General features: G+C 46.3%; 3 long non-coding RNA genes across 3 annotated transcripts in view; 1 reads left to right on the forward strand and 2 right to left on the reverse strand.

Annotated features, from left to right (window-relative positions):
* Positions 1-22,588, reverse strand: part of LOC116217456 (uncharacterized) — a 66,450-nt gene that overhangs the window by 37,061 nt on the left and 6,801 nt on the right. The gene's annotated exons all lie outside the window — the stretch shown is intronic.
* The window catches only part of LOC146542776 (uncharacterized), a 43,923-nt gene that overhangs the window by 15,087 nt on the left and 6,248 nt on the right, over positions 1-22,588 (forward strand). The window contains exon 2 of the long non-coding RNA XR_014879706.1: positions 19,201-19,376. This is a non-coding gene — a long non-coding RNA (uncharacterized LOC146542776). The remainder of the gene's footprint in view (positions 1-19,200; positions 19,377-22,588) is intronic.
* On the reverse strand, positions 695-22,162 carry LOC116217457 (uncharacterized). The gene is made up of 4 exons (XR_014879707.1): positions 21,604-22,162; positions 3,443-3,512; positions 3,161-3,316; positions 695-1,065 (listed from the first exon to the last, which is right to left on the reverse strand). It is a non-coding gene; the product is annotated as an uncharacterized LOC116217457 (long non-coding RNA).

Raw genomic sequence — 22,588 nt, forward strand, 5'->3', positions numbered from 1 at the left:
ACTAGATGACCTCAGAGATCTTTTCCAACCTTCATGATTCTAGGATTATAAGACCCTAAATTGTTTTACTATGCAGAAGTTTGAGTTGCATGGTCATCACGAGTCCCTCCAGCGCTCAAGATGCTCATCTCCCTACATTTGCAGGAGGTTTTGTTTCCTTATCTAGCTGAAGGTGAAGGCAAGTGGTTATTCATCACAACAGCAAAACCAGTTCTGTAAAGGCTCGAACTTCTCCCTCCCGTTCCCTCCTGCACACACAGAGCAGCAGCACGTGCCACTGCCAGATGCCACATGGTTTTGGGGGTGCTGCATTTGCATATTTTCCCAATGTACAAAGCTGTGATATGACATGGTGCATTATTCATCAAAAGGACTATTCTAGCACAATCTGAGCTCTTCCAGACAACACTGAGATAATTCTTTTTTCTTCTTATCTGCAATACAATAAATAACAGAATATATGATCTATGATACAGTGTCTCTATGGCACATTTTTGTGAAGAAGTTGGAGCTGATTTCTGATTTCACCTCTTTCTTTGCAGTCCCTGCCCAGTTCAAGATTTTTGTAGCCATTTCCTAGCGTGCCCTTGCAGCCTCAGTGCAGGAGCTGAACCTCCAAGCATCCAAGAGCCAAGCACATAATGCAGGACTACATATGCAGAAAGACTCAACATCTGATTACATTTATGCAAATATCCATATTTATTAGCATAACAGGAAGATTGTTCTACTGCCTGCAAAGAAATGAGCCCCTTTATTCAAATAGATGTGTCAGTTCTGAGCAGTTAATAAGATCTATTTGTAATCCATAGGTATGCACGATAAAATCAGGATATTTAGCACTTTAGCTGGCAGAGGAACTGCCAGGAATATCGGTGGCATGAAACTTAATGCAATCATTAAGAGAAATATTTAAGTACTCTTCAGGGTAATTCTTGACAGTGGCAAGGGAACCCAAACACTCCAAATCGCACTCCAGTTCCAGCTGCCAGCTCTGCTCACTGCAGGACTCAGCAGGATGGTGATGTCCCTGCGAGGCACTGCGCTCACTGCACCAGATGAGATCTGTGAAGGTGACAGAGAGGGGACAGCTGGGCCAAAGAGAAAGCACTGCAACCATCTGCTCCCCATGGAACAGACCTGAGGACCTGCTAAGGCTGAGCACACTTGTCTTCTTGTTTCCATTCTTGCCAACTGGCCCAAGGAGCAACCAGGAGCACCAAATGCAGACCTAATGTATAACATTTCCCTGGCTCCCATTGCGTTTGGGAAAGTGTCTGGGATCCTATGGTGGACACTAGAATTGCTGTTTTCATTTTTCCTCAATTAGCTGTGAAATTATGTTTGCAACCTGCTAAAATGCCCACTTAGGCTGCTGGGTAGCAAACATTTGCCCATCTGCCAAGAGGTTTTCCAGCTGACATTTATCTAAATAGAGAAATCAGACCGCTATTCACATTTGATTAACAAACACAGACTCTAATTAGTCCATGTGATTAAGATTCATTTGAGAAGTCACTTCAATACATACATAAAACCATCGTTCCTTTACTCTCTGATGACGATGACTAGGAAGAGCAGTCCTATCTCCATCCAGCTACACAATGGAAAAGCACAAATGCTTGAGATGGGCATCCTAAGAGAAAAAGTGCCAGGGTCACTCCACTGATCACAGGATTGACAGAATGGTTTGGGTTGGAAGGGAGCTGAAAGGCCGCCTGGTGCCGCTCCCTGCAGTGCACAGGGACACCCACAGCTCCAGCAGTGCTCACAGCCCCAACAGCCTGACCTGGGCTGTCTGCAGGGACGGGGCACCACCGCCTCTCTGGGCAACCTGTGCCAGTGCCTCACCGCCCTCAGTGCCAAACCTTCTGCCTCATCTCCACTCTCAATCTCCCCTCTTGTTGTCTGAAGCCATTTCCCCTTCTCCTATCGCGCAGACCCCGCCAAACAGTCTGTCCACCTCCTTCTTACAGCCCCTTTAAATACTGAGACGATACACTGATAATCACTGTGATTTTCCCACCAACAAATCAGTTTCAGCAGCTCCCTATCACAGCCAGGCAGGGCAGGAGAAGAGTCACCATCATTCTGCATCCCACCAAAAATATCTGCCTGGGTTCTGCTAAGCTCTGCAGTTATACACAGGTGACAAATCTCATCAAACAATCTAGATTTTATTCCTTGGATGAGTACAGCTGAGATTGAGGATGTGAGTCCTCCTTCGCAGAAACAGAAGCCAGGATGTGAAATTCCCTGTGCAGAAAAGACTTGCGTGGCCAAAGCTGCAGGAACCTTGCTGTAACAGGACCTGCCCAAAGCTAAGGACCACTGTAGCTCTCCAGAGGTGTTGGATGTCATGGAAAGTTGTTGCTTCAGTGTCGCTAAATAGCGCTCTGCCTGTTGTTCTCATGGTTCAGTGCCACAATTACTACGATCAATTTGATTTGTAATGTGTCCTGTCTTATGAATCAGTGAGTTATTAACCTTAACAATGTCAATGAGCTGCTAGTGTAATTGAGTCTCAGCAAATTAAGGTTTGGGATAATTATTAAGAGCTGCTTTGTACACAGGAATATATTAATGTGTTATTGATGCCATGTGATTATACTCTTGCACTGAAAGAAGAATTCAGATTGATTATAGCAAAAGATATAAACTCAGATTCAAATGAATGTAGGTGTGCTGTCATATTGATTACAATCCCCTTACAATTCCCTTATCGAATTTGCATAGGACTGAGCAATTTAACTTCCATTCTTCCTGGATAACAGGCTGTGAGGTTGATCTGTGAGGATAGCATTCAGTCCCAGTCCAGTCCAAGGGTGGGAATGTCAGGCAGGACTGGAAAAATAAATTGGGTGAACACTAAATAAAGCTTCTGGCATACTTTAGTGTAAAGGCACAACCTGCAACCTGATGCATTTTTTCTCCTTAGGTGGGTCATTGGGGAAATAACTGCTGCATGCTGGGTAGCAGCTGTTTGTTTGGATGCTTGTGCAGCATTCACATTCTTACTTTAATTAAAACACATTTAAGTTCCAACCAGAACAACCAAAATCACTAAAAAACACCCAGACAGCTTAGAAAGAACTGAAACCCCAACAAATATGTAATATAATTGACACATTTTTAGTGACTCCTTCAAGACACACAATACCTGCAAGGATTTCGGAGCTCCAGCTGTATCAACAGGGCAATCTGCTCCATCAGTTATATGTGTAAAAATATGAGTACAAAGAAACTCTATCATTTCATTTGTCTGCAGAGAATCGCCTGCAATCATCTGAGCTGTTTTCAAAGGGTTCACACTGAGCTGAAGGAAAAGAAAGCAGAAAAAAAAATATGTTCTGAAGAAAAATGCAGCATTAGAGTTGGTTACATTCATTGCTTCTTCTTAATATTAATCTGCATTTATTATGTTGCATTGCACTCTTCTTACCTATGAGGTTCCTATCCTCCCAGGGCTGATACTTGAAGTGCTATTACACTTTTCTGGTGACATTATTTCCCTGTACAAACACACAATCCTTGTATGAGAACTGTGAGAGTGAAACTGGCTGCAAAGAAGCAAGAGGCAATTTTTCAGCTGCTGAATATGGTTCCACTATCTCAGTTTAGAGCAGAACATCTCCCATTACCTTGGCTGTGGATAGCATGCAAAAAAGCTCGTTTCACTTCCCAGGCAGGCCTGGATTTGGGGAGATGTGATATCAGCTAGAAGTAAAATATTTATGCAAATATTTCTTCCCAGAGCAATCTGTATTTTTAAAGCTCTCTCTCCCCTCACCACAGATATAACATCAGTCTGTCAGCACTGCATCTGCCGCCGGTCTTCCTGGAGGAGTCATCCTCTGCTAATGGCAGAGATTGTTAGTGTCATTTCCCAGTACTAAAGATTCCTCTGAATTCGTTTGGTCTGCTGACGGTGATTATCCGTTTCCGCAGGCTGGGTCTGTAGAAACAAGAAAATTGGCTGCATTGTCCTCAGGGTTCTGTGGCACAAGCCAGGAGAAAGAAGATACAAAGGCAGGGAAAGCAAAGGCAGGTATCAGTGACAGCTGTCTCCCATAGTGCAAACAATTCCCCGTGCTCCTCTGCCAAGGGTCTCTGCAGCCAAAAGGTTCTTGTTCTCCTACTGATCGCTGTGGCAGCTGCCCATGGTACTCACCAGGTGGGGAGCTAACATGTTTTTATGGTAGTGCCCTCCTAGGCCTAATCCAGCCACAGACTTCAGTGTTCAGTTTGGCCTCCTACAGAAGACAACCCCATGTGCAAAGTGTTTGCACAGAATCATAGAGCCATTAAGATTGGAAAAGACCTCTAAATCACCCAGTCCAACCGTCTACCTACCACCCATGTTGCCCACTGAGCGTGTCCCTCAGTGCCACATCTCCACGGTTCTGGAACACCTCCAGGGTCAGTGACTTCACCACCTCCCTGGGCAGCCTGTGCCAATGACCACTCTTTCCAAGAAGTTTCTCCTAATATCCAACCTGAACCTCCCCTTGATACAACCTAAGGACATCACTTCTCAATCTATTGCTGTTAACTGGGAGACTCGTGAACTCATTAAGCTGGAAAAGACTTGTAAGATCACCTTAGTCCAACTGTCAAAGAGAAGAGGCCAAAGAGAGAAAAGGGAGCATGTGGAGGCAGTGGAGCCCCAGTTAGGGGATGGCAATGAGATGCCAGGCCTGGTGAGAAGCAGCCATACCCTCATGAAGGCCCAAAGTCCACAGCTGGAGCCAGCTTAATGCTGTGCCTAAAAACAAGTCCTGTGTGGGGCTTGGCCACACAAGCTAGAGCTGAATAGAGCTAGAGGAACACCCAGACAGGGTGAGAGAGGGTGTGCTTCCTAATTAGGAAGAAAAAGAATTATTTTCCACTAGTCCCTTCTGTGATCTCATCCCTTGTGCACAGACAAAAAAGTCCAAGCACCATCATTAGAAAGGAGCACATTGTTCCCTGCTCCTGGGCACCAGGAGGTGAGGCACAGGTCAAGCATGAGAAGCACGGAAGCAGCCCTGCAGGCCTCTGGGTGCAGCCATCTCCCACCGAGCGCCCAGCACAGTCTTGGGCCACCAGCCCCAGGGATCCCCGCTTCTCTGGGCTGCAGCCTGCTCAGCCCCTCTCAGCCCTCCTCCGCAGTCATTAAATTTGCTGTCCCTAATAAGTGGTGACATGGCAATTTTCTCCATCATGTCAGTTGTCAATGGGGCTTGTGGAGCTGATGGCCTCTGCACAGGGCAGGCACTCTGCTTCCTGCAGTGCAGTGCATGTTGTGTGGTTGTTTAACTGGCAAAGCCGACAGCGAGCAGAAGGGTCTTGTGGGATGTAGTCAACCCAGGCATTGAAGGATGCTCCGTGCTGGGCACAAGGGCAAAGTGATCCCACTCAGAAATTTGCTCTGAGTTTTCTGAGGACTACTCATCCAAACTGATTTTTGATTTTTGTCCTGTTTTATTTCTTTGTCTTTTTGTTTTGTTTTAGTTTTTAATCTTTGTGCTCTTTCCTTGGATTTGTTGTCTTCAGGGGCAGAAGTACTCATACAAAAAATGTGTGTTTTAGAAATACCTCTGGCTTCTGGAGATGTCTGCTGGCCAGAAGCAGTGGGGATAGTGCTAATGCTGTAAGAGTTAAGTGGCTGTCACTGGAATTATGGACTTCAATTTTCTCTGTTCCTCTTGGTGTTCATTTACCGACACAACTAGCCGCTTGCTACTTGTAATAGTGCAGTCAATGGGCAACTTTCCAAATCAATTAATGTTATTGTTTCATTTCTTAGGGCTGTAAAGTCACAAAATTTATAAGAAATATGTAAGGCTATGAAGTATGCCATAGAACTATGGCAGAGATGGAGAGTAATTAGATCAGCTAGAGCCACTGAAATCCCATCTGCTGAGCATGTTCCATTAAAATACCTTTCTCTTTGCTTCGAGAAATATTATTAGCTTAAATATCACAGGAAGGGGGGAGAAAAACACAGCAGGTTTTCATATTAATGCTTCTCAGATACTTTTGAAGGAGAAACCTCAAAGAACTTTTCTCTAGCAGGAATGCCTTTTCCTGGTAGAGCAGATATCCTACGTGGGGTTTGGCACTGTGGGAGGAGAGCATCCCTGGTGCAGGAAGCACTCCTGGTGGTTTGGTGTTCTTCCCCCTTGGGGAACAGCACAAAGAAAAAGTTCGAGGGCAGCTGTCCATGCAGAGCTGGAGGTCTGACCAAGGAGAAAGCTGCGGGGCCCTGAAAGGCAATGTACATCGTGATGGATGCAGTGAAGCACCTTGTTCCAGGAGTGTCAGTGTCTTCTCTTTGTAACCCCTGTATCTGTCTCCTAGTGCTTTTTTCCACCGTCACAAAAGAGCAGCCCCCTTGGGATGACTGCTTTATTTGTTATCTTTACAAACCTAATTTTGACTGCAGAGGCAGGTATCAATTCAAGGATTATCCGAAGGAACAACAGCTTAATAGCTTCTACTGTTCTTTTACCTTCCTGAATCGTCAGTGACATTGTTTCTCTTTTTCTCTCCTGGATCCACTTATCAGTAGATAATTGTATCAAGCACCAAAAACTCCAGCTGCAGAGTTTAAGGCACCTTTAAGCCAAGGATTACTTCCTGCAGGTGATTTGAATTCTCTGCAACACTCAGCGAAGATAAAAACCACATCAATACATTTGTAATCCTCCATTGCTGCCTGAGTTGTCCAATAGGTATAGAAGGAATGAATTGTGGAGCAGGATCTCATAGTGTTAAAGGACAAAGATCAAGGAGAAATTAAACCACTAGGCATTCTACATGTGAGATGTTTGTATCTAAATATTTAACAGTTAAATTACACAATAAAGTGATGCTTGAAGGAGTTATGTGCCAACTTGTGACATAAGCATTGGGTTTATCTGAGCCGAAGTGCTGGAGCTAAGCACCGACTCAAAGGCATCTTTGTGCAGCATTGCTAAGCAACCCCATCCTCATCTTTGTGGTTTGTTAATTTCAGAATTAAGCTGCAGAAATGAAACTCCCAATTTTGGGAGGAGGGTGAAGGAAGCAGAAATGTTCATTTCATGATCTGTTGTCTGCTTTTATAGGGGGTTTGCAAAGTGGCAGCTGGTGGGATGGATCAGAAATAATAGCCTTTTGCAGCCAGCAAGCCCTCCTCTTCACCATTCACTGCTGGAGCTTTAGGGATTACCGGACTCTGACAAGAGAAGATTGGGGTGCTCTTTCTTTGGAGCATGAGAGACATGAGTAAGTGTTACGCTACCAGGCCAGAAAGGGTAAGCTCCATTTACTATGACAGTGCTTGTCTTTACAGCAGGGCAAGTCACCTTAATGCTTTTTTTCCTTAAATTTATTCCCAGCTGACTTGGTCTGAATTGTAGGTATAAAATGAAATGAGAGCACCCACACTCCTCTGAGCACCAATGAAGCAACACTGTGCTAAAATTTTGCTTTTGGATAAATCATATTGACCTTCTTGTATACAAAAAATAAAAAATAAAAAAATAAAAAAAATAAAAAAATAAAAAAATCAATCACTCAGCTAATAAGCCCAGGGGAACCTGAGGAGGTTCAACAAAGCCAAGTGCAAGGTCTGCACCTGGGTCATGGCAGCACCCACTGTCAGTACAAGCTGGGGGACGTAAGGATTGAGCACAGCCCTGCCAGAAGGGACCGGGGCTACTGGTGGGTGGCAGCTGGACATGAGCCAGCAGTGTGCCCTGGCAGCACAGAAAGCCAAGCGGACCCTGGGCTGCAGCCAGAGCAGCGCGGGCAGCAGGCAGGGAGGTGCTCCTGCCCCTCTGCTGTGCGCTGTGACACCTCACCTGGAGCACTGCGTCCACAGGTGGAGTCCTCAGGGCAGGAGAGACGTGGAGCTGTTGGAGCGCTGTGTCCAGAGGAGGGACACAGAAATGGTGGCAGGGATGGAAGCCCTCCCTGCGAGGACAGGCTGAGAGCTGGGGCTGAGCAGCGTGGAGAAGAGAAGGCAGGAGAAGGAGAGCTGAGAGCGGCCTGTCAGCATCTAAAGGGGCTGTGAGAAGGGAGGGGACGGACTCCATAGTGGGGTCTGCGATAGGAGAAGGGGAAATGGCTTCAGACAACAAGAGGGGAGATTGAGAGTGGAGATGAGGCAGAAGGTTTGGCACTGAGGGCGGTGAGGCACTGGCACAGGTTGCCCAGAGAGGCGGTGGTGCCCCGTCCCTGCAGACAGCCCAGGTCAGGGAGTGGCACCAGACCTCTGAGGGTCCCTCCCAGCTCAATTCTATGATTTATATGATTTTACAAATCAATAATCCTCTCCGTCCACATGGCCTGATTCTTCCTACAGAATGCACAATAGCAGCCAAAGGGTTAAGGGAGGAACAGAGGTCTGTGGGTAACTCTTTGAGCTGGATATATCCAAGAGGAATAATTCTTCCATGTATGTACACATCCCAGGTATGATACTGGAAACAAAGCTGCAGTTATACCAGCGGGGTTTTTTTCCTCAGGTATCATATTTTATTCCAGAAAGAAAAGGGCAAAAAATGATGTGAACATTTTCCTCCTAATATTGTCAGACTATCGTAGCCATGGCAACCGGAGGAGCAAATGTTTCCAGGACTGCATGTCTGGTAAACATATTCTCCAGACTCCCGTGTATTATGCTATTAAATAGCATGTTTGTGCCGAGACCTGGCACAATATATTATTACATGGTTATCACTGAGGTCCAAACCCCCTGGCTGAGCACTCAGTAGAGCCACCACAGCCTCTGCACACAGGCACGAGCCCTGCTCCTCCCTGCCTGCTGCCTAGATGTGCTGCAAACCATTAGCAGAGAAAACAGGAGAGCTCATACTCCTCTCAAGTATTGGCTCCAGATGTTACAGCACAGTGCTTCCCTGTATTCCTCCTGAAAAATTTATTCCTATATTTTACTACTCCCCACCTCTCCGCCCTCCTGCAGCAGTGGGGAGAGGCGAGACTAGAGCTTCTCACTGTTGTAGTAGTCCTACTAAATGCTGTTATTATTGTGGAAGGTTACTTGAAATGTAAACCCTCTGAAGAACCCATGGTCTGGTAATTTTTTTTCTGCTCTTACAAGCATTGTTTTATGAGCTTTTTCAGCTAGAGGCTCCATTCCATGCTGCTCTCCTCCACAGACCTGTCAGATTTCATGGTGGGAGAGGGGGATGAAGAGGAAATTCAAGCAATGTGCAGCCTGCCTGAAAACCCAACCTGAACAGCCCCCAGAGTCTTTGTCCAGGTTTATTTCCCTTCATCTACTGGGTGCAATCAGCAGATGTGGCCTCATTTTAAGGCAGCTTTTCCTGGAAGAGCGAGGAAGTGCTCATTGCCCTGCTCTTACCTTGCCTTCAGTACTCTGCAACAAGCCTGCTTTATGGCTAGCTACCAAAGCAAACCTAAAAAGCTCTGCCTCCTGCTGCACTGTTTCTGGAGCTATGCTCTCTTTTGAAAGCAGGACCCTGATGCATAGCAAACATCACTGAGTGCCATTTCTTGAACGTGGTGTAAAAGATTCATGCATTTTTAAAAGGGGAAGAAAAAAAATGTAACTTCTACATGCTCTCCTAATAACCACATTAACTATAACTTGGCCTACTGCCTTGTCTTGAAATCTTGGACAAGTTGCTTTCAGGAGTCAGACGGACTAAGCTGAGAATCACACAGTCAGCAAATAAGCTTGGAATATGCTCCCCATTTAAAAAATAGGCTTTAGAAGGAGCATGAATGTTTACACTGCAGAGACACACTCCCTCTAACAGCTTTCTTTTAAAATGTACTTTTTTTCTTATCCTGGGAGAACGAGAAAATCTGGGGCACAAATGATGGTAGGATGCAGAAAGGAATGGGATAGCCATGCAGAGAGGGCTGTCAGAACACACATCTTATGGGGAGCAGCTGAGGAGGTGGGATTGTTCAGTGTGGAGAAGAGGAGCTCAGGGGAAACCTCATTGCGCTCTACAACTCCCTGACAGGAGGCTGTGGTGAGGGGGGTCAGCCTCTGCTCCCACATAACAATAGAATGAGAGGGAATGGCCTGAAGTTGCACCAGGGGAGGTTCAGGATGGATATTAGGAAGAATTTCTTCTCCAGAAGAGAAGAGTTAGGCAGTGGCACAGGCTGCCCAGGGAGGTGGTGGAGTCACTGTCCCCACAGGTGTTCAAGGAAAGGATAGATGTGGTACTTAGGGACATGGTTTAGTGCACTGGATGATCTTAGAGGTCTTTTCCAACCTTAATGATCCTATGATTCACTGCATAGCACTCTAGGAGCAAGGCTCACTGAGAAGCTGACATTGATGTTTTGCTCCTCCATTTCACAGTAAAACCCAAATGTCTTGCTGAAGAAAACCCCCTGGAGGATTTCCTTCTAAGGATGATTTATTGTTCCTTTATTTTTGGTACTTTCTTCTCATATTCTAGTTCTCCTCATTATTTTTAGAAACAGTTAGCAAAGTCTTGAGAGGTTGAAGGAGCAGCAGGATCTGACAGCAGGGTTTGCTTTCCATGGTTTTCCCAAACCTATCCTTCTCTCTTTCTCCTCCCTCTCTCAAAACAAAGATTTCTTTTCTTCTTCTTCCTCCAACCTCTCCTAAGCCTTCCTCATTCCCATCTTATTCTAAACTGGGACCACACCAAGATACTTTACATGGTGAGCATTGACTCAGCGTTCAATAGAAAATGTGTTCTAATTTTCTCCCCTTGATTAATTTTGTTAGAGAGGTGATGAACTCCACCTCTGACCTTTCCTCCCCTCCTGTCAGTTGGCTTTCACTGATGCAGGCAGCTTTTAAGCAACTCTGGTAACTCAATCATCCCCGCAGAGCCTTTTTATAGCTGGGAATAGAACATCTTTTGTCCACAATGGAGAAGTGAGATTAATGACTGTGAGCAGTCCCAGTGATTTCAATATTCATGTTGTGGGTAAACGTGTTAATGCTGATGGAGTGACCTGCAGCATCACACTGTAACATTGCTGATAACTCCACCTATGGCTCGTGAAGTCTATGCTGGGAGAGCCAGACTGTGTGGGAGAAGTAAAATTGCTTTGTTCTGCTTTCATTCCCATGTTTCTCACACATAATTTTACCACATTCTGTGGGTGCTGTGTCTGTGCTCAATCCTGCATCATCTCCTGGCACTGGAGGTATGCTGGGCTCCAGACCATCAGTGATGTAGGCTGAGAAATCAGCTCTCCATGGATTACCTCAGTGTGAGTTACATGCAGACAATATGCTTTTCCCAGCCAAGCCTGCACAAGTGATGCTCAGGGCCTTGATACTGCACAGTAGGTAATACACAGAGAAGTGTACATTACACTTGGATTTGCTGGAGTGTTTGCCAGTTTATGAGGATAAAATTAATTAGCAAAGCTCATTAGTTTCAAAGAGAATTTCATTTGGGCTAAATATACACATTCCTAGGGCTCTTCATGAAAAATACAGAATGATGAATTTGAGACTAATCTTCCATCCCACAGTAATGGTGAACATTAGCAAACTATCAAGATTTAGTCCAGGGATAGATCTTGTTGCTGCACACATCTGGAATGAAAAATACGGGCTGACAAGTTTGGGTACAGTATTAGCTGCATCTCTGATGATAATTTAAGGATCTAGCATGTGGGTTTATTTTCTATTACAGGACTGGTCCCAGTCAGACAGGATCTCGTGCAGATGCTGAGCATTGCAAAGGTCCCAGCAGCTGTAGGGCAGGAATAGGGAGTCCCGCAGCTCCGCCTGCAAGAGAAACTGCTTGCGGTATGGAGAGAACAGAAGCCTGGTGTTTACAGAATCAAAAACCTCAGTGGGATCAGATTTATCTTCCTCCTTCTGCAGATGCAGTGGTTATTAATAGGAACAGCCAGGGTACTCTGGGGCAGCTGTTGCTGAGATTACGCCTCTGACTTGAGCTGATTTTTCGTACTTGCTTAAGCCCTCAGATTCTCTCCTGACGAGTTCTTTCTGCTCATTCAAGCTGACACAAAGCCACCTGGCATCCACTGGCAGCTGAGAGCTGGGGGACTTGGTGGAGGACACTCAAAAAGATACTGTGACCTCTCTGTGAAGAATTAATCCCACGCTGGGCTCAGGAAGGAGCTCAGTAAGGAAGGACTGGTTCTTCCCTCCTAACTGTACAAAATCATGAAATCATAGAATCACAGAACGGCTCAGGTTGGAGGAGAGCTCAAAACCCACCCAGTGCCACCCCCAGCCATGGGCAGGGCTGCCCCCCACCAGCTCAGGCTGCCCAGGGCCCCATCCCACCTGGCCTGGAGTGCCTGCAGGGATGGGGCACCACAGCTCTCTGGGCAGCAGTGCCAGCATCTTTCCCCAGTACAGCACTTCTCTCCAGTAGCAGTGCCCTCTCTGTATTAGCAAGACATTATTATTCGATAATGAAACAGCAAGCCATATTTCCTCAGTCTTTGCAGGAATTCTTTTGATGTGGCATTAGTCAAAACAAGGATGAGTAGGTGAGAGAAAAACTCTTCTTGAGGTGGGGGCACAGTCGTGGCATTGGCTGTCTTTAAACACTTGATGCATTTGTTAGTCTGAAAATGAAAATGGATTTTTTCAGATGTTTTTCTCTCTGTTTCTTTAACACCTAAGAAGTCTTACAAATTAGAAACCAGCCCTTTCAATTTGTCATCATTCTGATTTAATCAGGACAGCTCTGGAGAAACTACATCCCGATCAAAGCAAAAGAAAGACAGCATGTAGTGTCCTGGTTTTTCTCTATGTGTATTCATACATCTATATGCAAAGTAAATTAAGTTTTTATCAGTAGGAAAGTGAAGAAACCAGTAAGAAAGACTTGATACTGACAAACTGCTGAACAATCCCATGTCTGTCTGCTGCCCTGCCCTGTGCTCACCCTGGTGGGACCCAGTTTCACTCATCACCAGTGTTTGGAAGTCTCCTCTGTATTACTGACTTGGCACAGATGCAGAGCTTGGATCCTCCAGATCTTGCTTCAACTCCTTTTTTTTTTTTTTTTTTTTTTTTTTGGACAGAAATCAGGCATGAGAACTTGACTCCATTTTTGTAAGAACTTAGGCTTCAGATGCTCAGATCCCGCAGCAACAGTGTTCTCTCACTCAGCCCCACACCCACACTAAGCCCTACGTGCTGCAGCCAGAGCGGGGATAACTTGAAACTAGCTGAGTTCCTTGTGCGTGGTTGTTTATGATATGCAAGCAAGGGAGCAAATAAATGCCTTCACCAAAGATTCCTTACTAGGGCATATTTACTCTCCTAACACTCCCAACAGCTTTGCTGAGCTATGAGGGAAATTCTAGAAAGTCTCTTCAAAGGCAAAGTATAGTTGTAAGGAGATGACACAGCACTGGAAATCACTATTACCGAGGGTTATTTTCACCTTCTTCTGACTCAAGATCTTCATGATTTCTTTAAGGTCCTCTCCAACCTAAGCCATTCCATGATTCTGTTTTATTCTAGCTCTCAAGTACATGTAAAAACAAAAAAGAGAAGCTTCTCTCCGTGAAGAAAGATTGCAAATTGAAAAAGGAAGAACTAAAGCACAGTGAATTTAGTATAAAATGGCATTACTAACCTTAAAGGAAAAATAGCCTTTATGTCTCCTGTGTTTTGAAGCAGTTGTTGCTATCCATCAGCAACACATGTTATGGTACAATACATAGTGCTAGAGAGAGCAGCCTCCCATCTGCTATGTGATGCATGAGCACTTAAAGACGTGGTCTCTGTCTTAGATGCTGCACTCCAAACAAACAAGATAGACACACAGAAATGGGGAATTAGGCTTGCTCTCCCTTAGCAGCAGTGGTGATGTGGGGATTGTTCCTGAAATGCAGGGTGTCCTCAGCTCTGTGTCAGGGATGCTGAGGATGATGAGCGTGCAAGGAGCTGTGCAGAGCAGGGGCTGAGCAACTCCTGGTTTCACAAGTGCAGGAGATCAGGATGAGTTTGTGTGAGTCCTCTGCATGTTCACCAAAACCTTTCCTGATGGAAATAGCTCTATCTGCACTCAGCTGGAAAAACAACAACACAACAACAACAACAACAACAAAAACCTGAAAACCACCAGCAGTTCCCCTTGGGACACACAGAACATCTTGAGACAAATTCATTGAGAGGAGATATCTGAGCGGCTTCAACTCCCACAGGGCCAGGAGCCATATTTTGCTGACTTGGAATCAGAGAATCGGTTGAACTGGAAGAAACCCTCAAAGGCCACCTGGTGCCGCTCCCTGCAGTGCACAGGGGCACCCACAGCTCCAGCAGTGCTCACAGCCCCAACAGCCTGACCTGGGCTGTCTGCAGGGACGGGGCACCACCGCCTCTCTGGGCAACCTGTGCCAGTGCCTCACCGCCCTCAGTGCCAAACCTTCTGCCTCATCTCCATTCTCAATCTCCCCTCTTGTCGTCTGAAGCCATTTCCCCTTCTCCTATCGCACAGACCCCAATAATGAGTCCGTCCCCTCCCTTCTTACAGCCCCCTCAGATTCTGACAGACTTGCACTTAGATTTCCTTCACATCTGCCTTAGCAGTCATTAGCAGGCTGCACATGGGAATCAGCAAAATGCAGCCAACCTCACATTTGGGCATCCAAGTTTCTGAAGGCAAGGTATAAGCATCAAGTATTTTGCAGAAGGTTTCCTGCAGTAGAACGACCCAAAAACAATAGAAAATTTAACCCAATCCAATCATCAAACTTTGCAACATGCTAAAAAGATCTGCCAAACACATCTCTTGGCTCTATGGTGCCTAAAATTGTGATTCCCACTCGAATGAGGGATGCAGTCTTTCAAGCTTATTTTATGGGGCGATTGTCACTCATTTTTTTCTGGAGATCTCTGTGGTTCAAGATTCAGAAGTGGATTTGTCAAGCTTACATGCCCAATTGAGAAAATTCAACAAACATTTGAGGAATTCCTGAGAACTAGGGCAAGAGGGAGCTCTGAGAGCTTATCTGGTCCCTGGTGCCCCAAGGCAGGATCAGCCTTGCCTGAACCATTCCCGACAAAGTCTGTTACCTAGTGTGATAACAACCCTACCAATCCATCAAACAATTTATTCTCTGAACTATCCTGCAGCTAGAAACCTTTTCCTAATGGCTAACTTGAAACCAAATGCTGCTGGATTTGCACACTGCCCTGTGAAGACAGCAGTGGTTAGAGAAGTGACAAACTTGGCGTTCATACTGAGCAGTGAGGGGAGAGAAATGGCCACTGGTGGAGGGCTGGGATGGCTAATGGACACATCTGCACACCACCCACAGGAAGAACAGATACGCACAAATAAATATTTATGCGCTTGTGTCGCATTCCATCAAGCCTTGCTTCTAACCTTTCCGTTTTCTGTCCTTACCCAGTACGAGGGATGCTGCAGATCACATAAAATCTCACAGCTGACGTTGCAGTAAATTACCCTCTAGCTTTCAGATGCCATCCATGCTTTATCCTCCATCCTCACTGATATCTGTACATGTGGATATGCTGATGAACAGGAGACCTATAGCTGGCAAAGTGAGAACAGAGCTCTATCCTGTACCTACTAGCAACTACCTTCTGCAAGAGATGAAATAATCATTATTTTTGGCACCTCAGCTGAGCTATGCTGGTGTCCTTCTTAGGTGCTGTAGCAGATTTTATCAAGTATTTAGCAGGAGTGTCATGCACTGATTCATCATTAATCATTTGGCCACTAAATAGAGAAAATATTCTTTAAATCCAAAGACAACCAACTCAAGCAGGTCTGTGATGTAGTTCCATCATTCATTAAAGGATCACAAATTGATGCAGGGAATTGTTAATATGTTGTATGTAATTACATCGTGTACCGGTCACTTAGTGGTTCCTGTAGTCACCGAAAACAGATTGCTGACGGAAAGGAATAAATTCAGAAACTGATGAGATTAGTCATATAATTGATTTCCATAGCATCTTACCATCTACAAACAAGTAAAAAATAAACTTTAAAAAGCAGCTTAAGTGCTTGGATAGGTTGTGCAGTTTTATATCTTGCTCTGTTTTGTGCTCATGTCAGAAGCAAAATCATGGAATGCAGCAAGGCTGAATTCCTGTCTACCCCAAGGAAACACTTCAGTACCATGGAACACAGATATGCAGTTCATTTGTTCACCATAGCCAAAAGTCTGAGCAGCCCGACCTGTCCTTGTTTTGGGATGCAGGCCTCATCCTTCACATCCTGCAGTGACCTGCTGCTGAAGAGGATGGCTCACAAAGAAGTGGCAGTAACGTTAGCCTCCTAGCCCCACACTCCCAAACCACATTACAACTGCACTCTCTCCTGTTTCACACCAAGGCAATTCCTCTCACCACACCATTCATGTTTTGTGACATGTGGGCACTGCCAGGACGTAGAATCATATTGCACCACAGAAGGGCTCAGGTGGGAGGGGAGCTCAAAGCCCACCCGGTGCCACCCCCGGCCATGGGCAGGGCTGCCCCCCATCAGCTCAGGCTGCCCAGGGCCCCATCCCACCTGGCCTCGAGTGCCTGCAGGGATGGGGTACCAGGAGAAAGCAGCCAAGCCCCCAGCCCCGATTAAGGAGGCAGTGCTGACTCACAGGATGCAAAGCTGGTGTTCAAGTCAGTGCTTTGCAGTCCCAATGCTTCCTCTCATCTGCAGCTGCCGAGCAGAGCAAGGCATCCTTCTTGAAAAACAGCAATCACCTCACATGTAACATCTGCCAGCCCTCAGTTCCCTGTGAGGCTAGGCTGAGCTCCCTGGGGAGCTCCACTGCCTGCTCACCTGCCTCATTCCAGTGGCAATTGCCTTAATCAAATGCCTGCTACTAGGTCGGTTTATTTTAAGCACTTAAAACAAGCTATCAGAGCCCGGTGACAAGCAGGGGTTTGAGGCACAGAAGGCAGAATGCTTTCAGTTCTGAAACAATCACAGCCCACCGCATCTTTCCGTGCTTCCCACTGCAGAGCTTTCAGCACTGTGCAGTTAAGTGCCTTGCCAGCAAAGATTCGAGGGCCTCGAAAGCAATTCACTCACATCAGTGAAAATCTTGGCACTGACTTGGCAGGCATCAGATCTCCCAGTGACTCCTCCTTCCCATCCTCCCCAGTGTAGTATCAGAGCTCCTTGAAACTCCATTAAGCTGCACAAGTGGGTTCTCCACTTCTCACTCTTCTGCCTACAAAGAATAATACTGTTCATCATTTTCACTGCTGTCGTGATCCACTCCGCTTTCCCTTTTTTTATTATTATTCCATTTGTTAGTCACACATGGCTCTGCTTGAACTGACAGCGCAGTAATGGAGAACGCTCTGCAGCAAAAGTAGAAAGCTGTGACAAGATCCCATTGCAGACTTCCGTGTCAGAACCCTGACATGGGTTTAGAAGTGCTGTAGCAGGCACTGGGACAACCTCAGACACTCCCAATGATCTGTCAGCTATCGCTGTCAGATCACACAGTGGATCTGGGCAGGCTGATCAATAGGGGACACAGTCAGTGGACAATGTCGGTGATGGGGGGATGGTTGGCTTGGATGTTCTCAGAGGTGTTTTCCAACCTGAATGTTGCTGTGATTCAATGGGCTAAGTAAGCTCACGAGGAGCACTTGCAGTCCCTGCAGGGAGGCAGGAGCAGGATGGACACACTCAGAGCCTCATTTGGGGACCACTCTGCAGTGTGACACACAAGCACCCTGCAGCTGCTCCACCCTTTCCTATGCTGTCAGGATTCTCAGGAACAAAAGCAAATCACTTTTTTCCTTAAGGATTTTAAATAAAAATATTCCAACCAAACAAAACAACAGAGGTTTAATGAAGTTGAATGTATACATCCAGGAGATATGTTTTCCCAGAGTATATTGCTTATGCAAAGCAGGGGAAGTTTTTAAAATGAACTTCTCAGGCTAAAAATATCTTCAAAGTTCATGGTAATTTTACATCCTCCATTTAAATAACTAGCTTGAGCTCCAGCTGTCCTGGGGACTGATCACAGACAGCTTTTTCTGCAAGCTATTCCATCAGCTGAGACGTTCTCCAAATCCTCCTATTCATGTGTCGTCAATTCGTCCTCCTGGCACTTGTGGCTGAATACGGAAAGACATTCAGAGGAGATAAGGAGGAAGGGCATCATTTCCACCAGGTTCACATGCAGTGTTTCCAAAAATCAAAGCCTTTCACATTACCATCAGCAGGCTGTGGTGTGTGACTGTACTTCAACAGCACCTGGACTGCTTAGTTAACCTTGGCCTAGGTAGGAAAGCACAATATCAGACAACTTGGACAGAGAATTGAAGACATAAATAAGGCATAATGAGACTAATTATGTGAGTAAGGAATCCCCAGACTGAGCAAGCATTCTTGCTGCCTGGCTGCACCAGCAGCTGGCACTGACTGCACCTCTTCCTATGCAGAGCTCTGGTTGAAGGCATCCTCTGGAGACCCAGCACAAGATGAGCAGTTGTTCGCAGAGCAGAGGAAGACAGCTGAAATTAAGATTTGAGGAGGCTTCCACGAGACACAAGAGGCCTTCATACTGCACGTGGACAGGATCTGCTTTAGCCAGGCAAAAAATATCCACTGTGCAGCAGGCTGAATCCTACAATACGCACCAAGCACTCACACGAGTGACCTCTGACTCCAGCACCCATGGCAGACTGAGCCCTGACAGCTCTTCAGCAACAGTGGAACATTCACAGCAATGCAGGCTTTTCCCCTGTCTCATCCAACCTGACACATCTGCTTGGGAGAAATCTGACTAACAGCAGATGGGGAAACCAGAACCTTTGTGTAGAATGGTAATAATCTGCTACTTTAAAAAAAATTCCTAACTTCAGCATAGAAAATGTCATTACGAGTGTTTTAGCATGGCCATAAAGCACAGACAAGATTTGAAGTCTCGTAATTCTTCCATACTGATATTGTTTAAATATTTAATGCTCACATTAATGATATTCTAATCCATTTGGTATGTGTGAAGTTTCACGCATTTGCATTAATTTTAAGTTGCTGGCCATTTTGTTAAATCTCATTACAAAGATGCCACAGACAATGGCTTGTTGTCAGAGTGGGTGTTTGCTAATTCATGGCACAACACCCGTGCCAGCAACACTTCAGAAGCAGCCTTCAGTTCAACGAGATAAAAGTTCATAAAAGAGGCTGATGTTGCCTTTCTAGCAGGGAACAGCAATACCAACTTCTCTTTTTGTTTACTCTACAGAACGCTGCTGGCTCCCAACTCATTAACCACATCATCCTCCGAGTGCTCAGCATGCAGAACTGTGCACAGACCTGGATGGAGGTGAGAGCAGAGCTGGGTCTCTGCCTTTCCACCCTGAAGTAAATGGGTAGCAATGCCAGGGAAAAGTGCAGTGCCCATCGGGTGAAATCCTTCAGGTGTGTTGCATTCGATTTTTATTTCATTTTCTAAATGGCTGAAGTATTTCATAGCATCATAGAAGGGCTTGAGGTGGAAGGGAGCTCAAAGGCTGTAGTATCACAGAATTGTAGAATCATTTGAGTTGGAAGGAGCCCTCAAAGGCCGCCTGGTGCCGCTCCCTGCAGTGCACAGGGACACCCACAGCTCCAGCAGTGCTCACAGCCCCAACAGCCTGACCTGGGCTGTCTGCAGGGACGGGGCACCACCGCCTCTCTGGGCAACCTGTGCCAGTGCCTCACCGCCCTCAGTGCCAAACCTTCTGCCTCATCTCCACTCTCAATCTCCCCTCTTGTCGTCTGAAGCCATTTCCCCTTCTCCTATCGCACAGACCCTGCCAAACTGTCTGTCCACTTCCTTCTTACAGCCCCTTTAGATCTAGTGCTTTCAAACTTGAGATGCTAGATGCTTCAGAATTCTCGAAGCCTCAGGAAAATTAACAGATATAATTCTGAGGTGCTCTTTACTACTGTGGAATAACAGTTAAAGCACCTTGGGCTGTGACTCAAAACTAATTAATGCATGTGCACACTTTTCGATTGGCTTAGATTGGAGAGGACCCTAAAGATCATTTAGTTTCATCTTTTCCTGTGTTCCTACTCCAAAAATTCTCGTTGAATCCAGCAGGAAGCCCAGCACTCAGCCAGACCCCTTTGCTGTATAAACATGATGAAATTTGGGACAGGATATTCTGCCTCTGCCTGATACAAGTGATTTTAATTCTGATATGTTGATAAGCTCCTTGTTGTGCTCTCCAGTTTAGGCAATTTGCACCAGTAATGCTTCAGTCTAATCCAGTCAATGAATGGAAACTAGTAAGAGGCAAGGATATATATATATATCCTTGATAATATGATCTAGTTTATGCCATTGGCTGAACAAGAAGTTTCACTTCACCTCTGTAGCTGGACAGATATAGAGGTGGTTCTGTTAGAAACATTGTGCAATATCAACCATTTGTGGATCTTCGTGTTTCCAGAAAATAAATGATTTGCTCTTGGCTCCCCGGACTTCTAGTCTAGGCAAATCACTGTGCTAACAAATCAGGACTGTGATTAGCACTTGCTCCAAACAGAACAGGGTACTCAGCAGAATGCCATGAGTGCTGCTGGAAAGCACGTTTCTTCCACCTGATGCAATTCTAAGACATAGCAGAGTAAAGCAGACTTTCTGTGTGTGAAAACTCCGTTAGGTTAGGAGAGGTGGGAAATAGTGCCTGCTTGACCTCTGCTAAAGCAGCAGCTCACCATGTGCCATGTGTTTTCATTCACTGTCAGATGCAATTACCCAGAAACAAAAGTGAGGTAGAGAGCAGGGCTGGACAGCTCAGGTCCAATGGGTTACCGCAGGCAGCAGAGCTGTTCCCATGGCTGGCAAAGAGCGGGGGCAGGGCCACCCACGTGTCACCTTCCTCTATCAACAAGATGAGCAATTCACATTTTTTTAGAACCTATTTGGACCACAGATATCAGGAAATTTCTAGGTCACAGTCTGTGAAGTACATCTCCATTCCGGATTCAGACCATCCTTTGCAAATTGCCATAAGTAAGTTGCATCTCCGGGTTCAGGTGCAATACTATGACAGATAGAGCCAAGATAACAGAAATGTGTCACAGGGCAGGTGCAGGAGGTGCTTATCAGAAGGCTGTTACTTCTGTGGTCTGCAAATCATAGCATCATAGAATATTTAAGTTTGGGAAAGACCTCCAAGATCACCCAGTCCAACCATCCACCCATCACCAATGTTACCCACCGACCGTTTCCCTCAGTGCCACATCTCAACATTTCCTGTACACCTCCAGAAATTGTAACTCCACCACCTCTTGTCAGCCTGTGCCAGTGCCCAATCACTTCTCTTCAGAAGATGGTTTTTTTAATATCCAGTCTGCCTCCCCTACAGCAACTTGAGGCCATTCCGTCTCATCCTGTCACTGTTACCCATGAGAAGAGGCCGACCCCCACCCCCCACAGCCTCCAGTCAGGGAGCTGTAGAGAGCAGCGAGGTTTCCCCTGAGCTCCTCTTCTCCACACTGAACAATCCCAGCTCCTCAGCCGCTCCCCATCACACCCCGTTGTGCTCCAGACCCCTCACAGCTCCGTTCCCTTCCCTGCACACCTCCAGGGCCTCCACGTCTGCATTGGAGTGAGGGGCCCAACGCCGAGCACAGCACCGAGGTGCGGCCTCACCAGAGCCGAGTGCAGGGGACGGTCACCTCCCGCTCCTGCTGGCTGCGCTGCTGCTGACACAGCCAGGATGCCGTCGGCCTTCTTGGCCACCTGGGCACACTGCTGGCTCACGTTCAGCCGAGCGCCGACCGACAGCCGCAGCTCCTTTCCCTCCGCACGGCCTTCCGGCCGCTCTGCCCCAAGCCTGCGGCGCCGCGTGGGGTTGTTGTGGCCAAAGTGCAGGACCCGGCACTCGGCTGCTTGAACTGCGTCCCGTTGGCCTCAGCCCGGCGATCGGCCTGTCCAGGTCCCTCTGTAGGGCTGCCTGCCCTCGGGCAGATCCACGCTTCCCCCAACGTGGTGCTGTCTGCAAACTTGCTGGGATGCACTCAGATCCTTCATCCACATCATCAATAAAATTATTAAATAAGAAGAGCCCCAATACCATCCTCTGAGTAACACCACTCTTGACCAGTCAGAGCAAGGTTTGTTGTCTCTAATTAAAATAACCTTAATTTCCCCTAGAGAGTTACCCTATAGATTTCCATATTAACTGAGTTCTTCACTGTGACAAATGCATCTGCCTCACCATTCACCAGGGCTTTTATTATCTGTGGTTATTCTTGTTCCATGGATGAGTTCCAACTAAACATGCATCAGTGAATCAATAACTCCGTTTCCCCGCTCTACAGGAATGGCTTCCGATAAATAAAACCCATCCTTTGGGCACAGTTCATGCTCCTAGGCTGCAGCAAAAGGGAGTGTGAGATTTGGAAGGCTGGCATTGTGATAGTTTGTCCCACAGAGCTTCCCTATACCTGGAGAACACCCCCTGAGCTTTACTCCCCACCTACAGGACTCGGGGCTTTGCTCCAAGTGTGCTGTGCATTCTGGTGGTTTTCCTTTGCTGTAGTATCACAGAATTGTAGACTCATTTGAGTTGGAAGGAGCCCTCAAAGGCCGCCTGGTGCCGCTCCCTGCAGTGCACAGGGGCACCCACAGTTCC

Source organism: Meleagris gallopavo, chromosome 26, assembly GCF_905368555.1.
Source record: "Meleagris gallopavo chromosome 26, MGAL_WU_HG_1.1, whole genome shotgun sequence".
Taxonomy (NCBI): domain Eukaryota; kingdom Metazoa; phylum Chordata; class Aves; order Galliformes; family Phasianidae; genus Meleagris; species Meleagris gallopavo.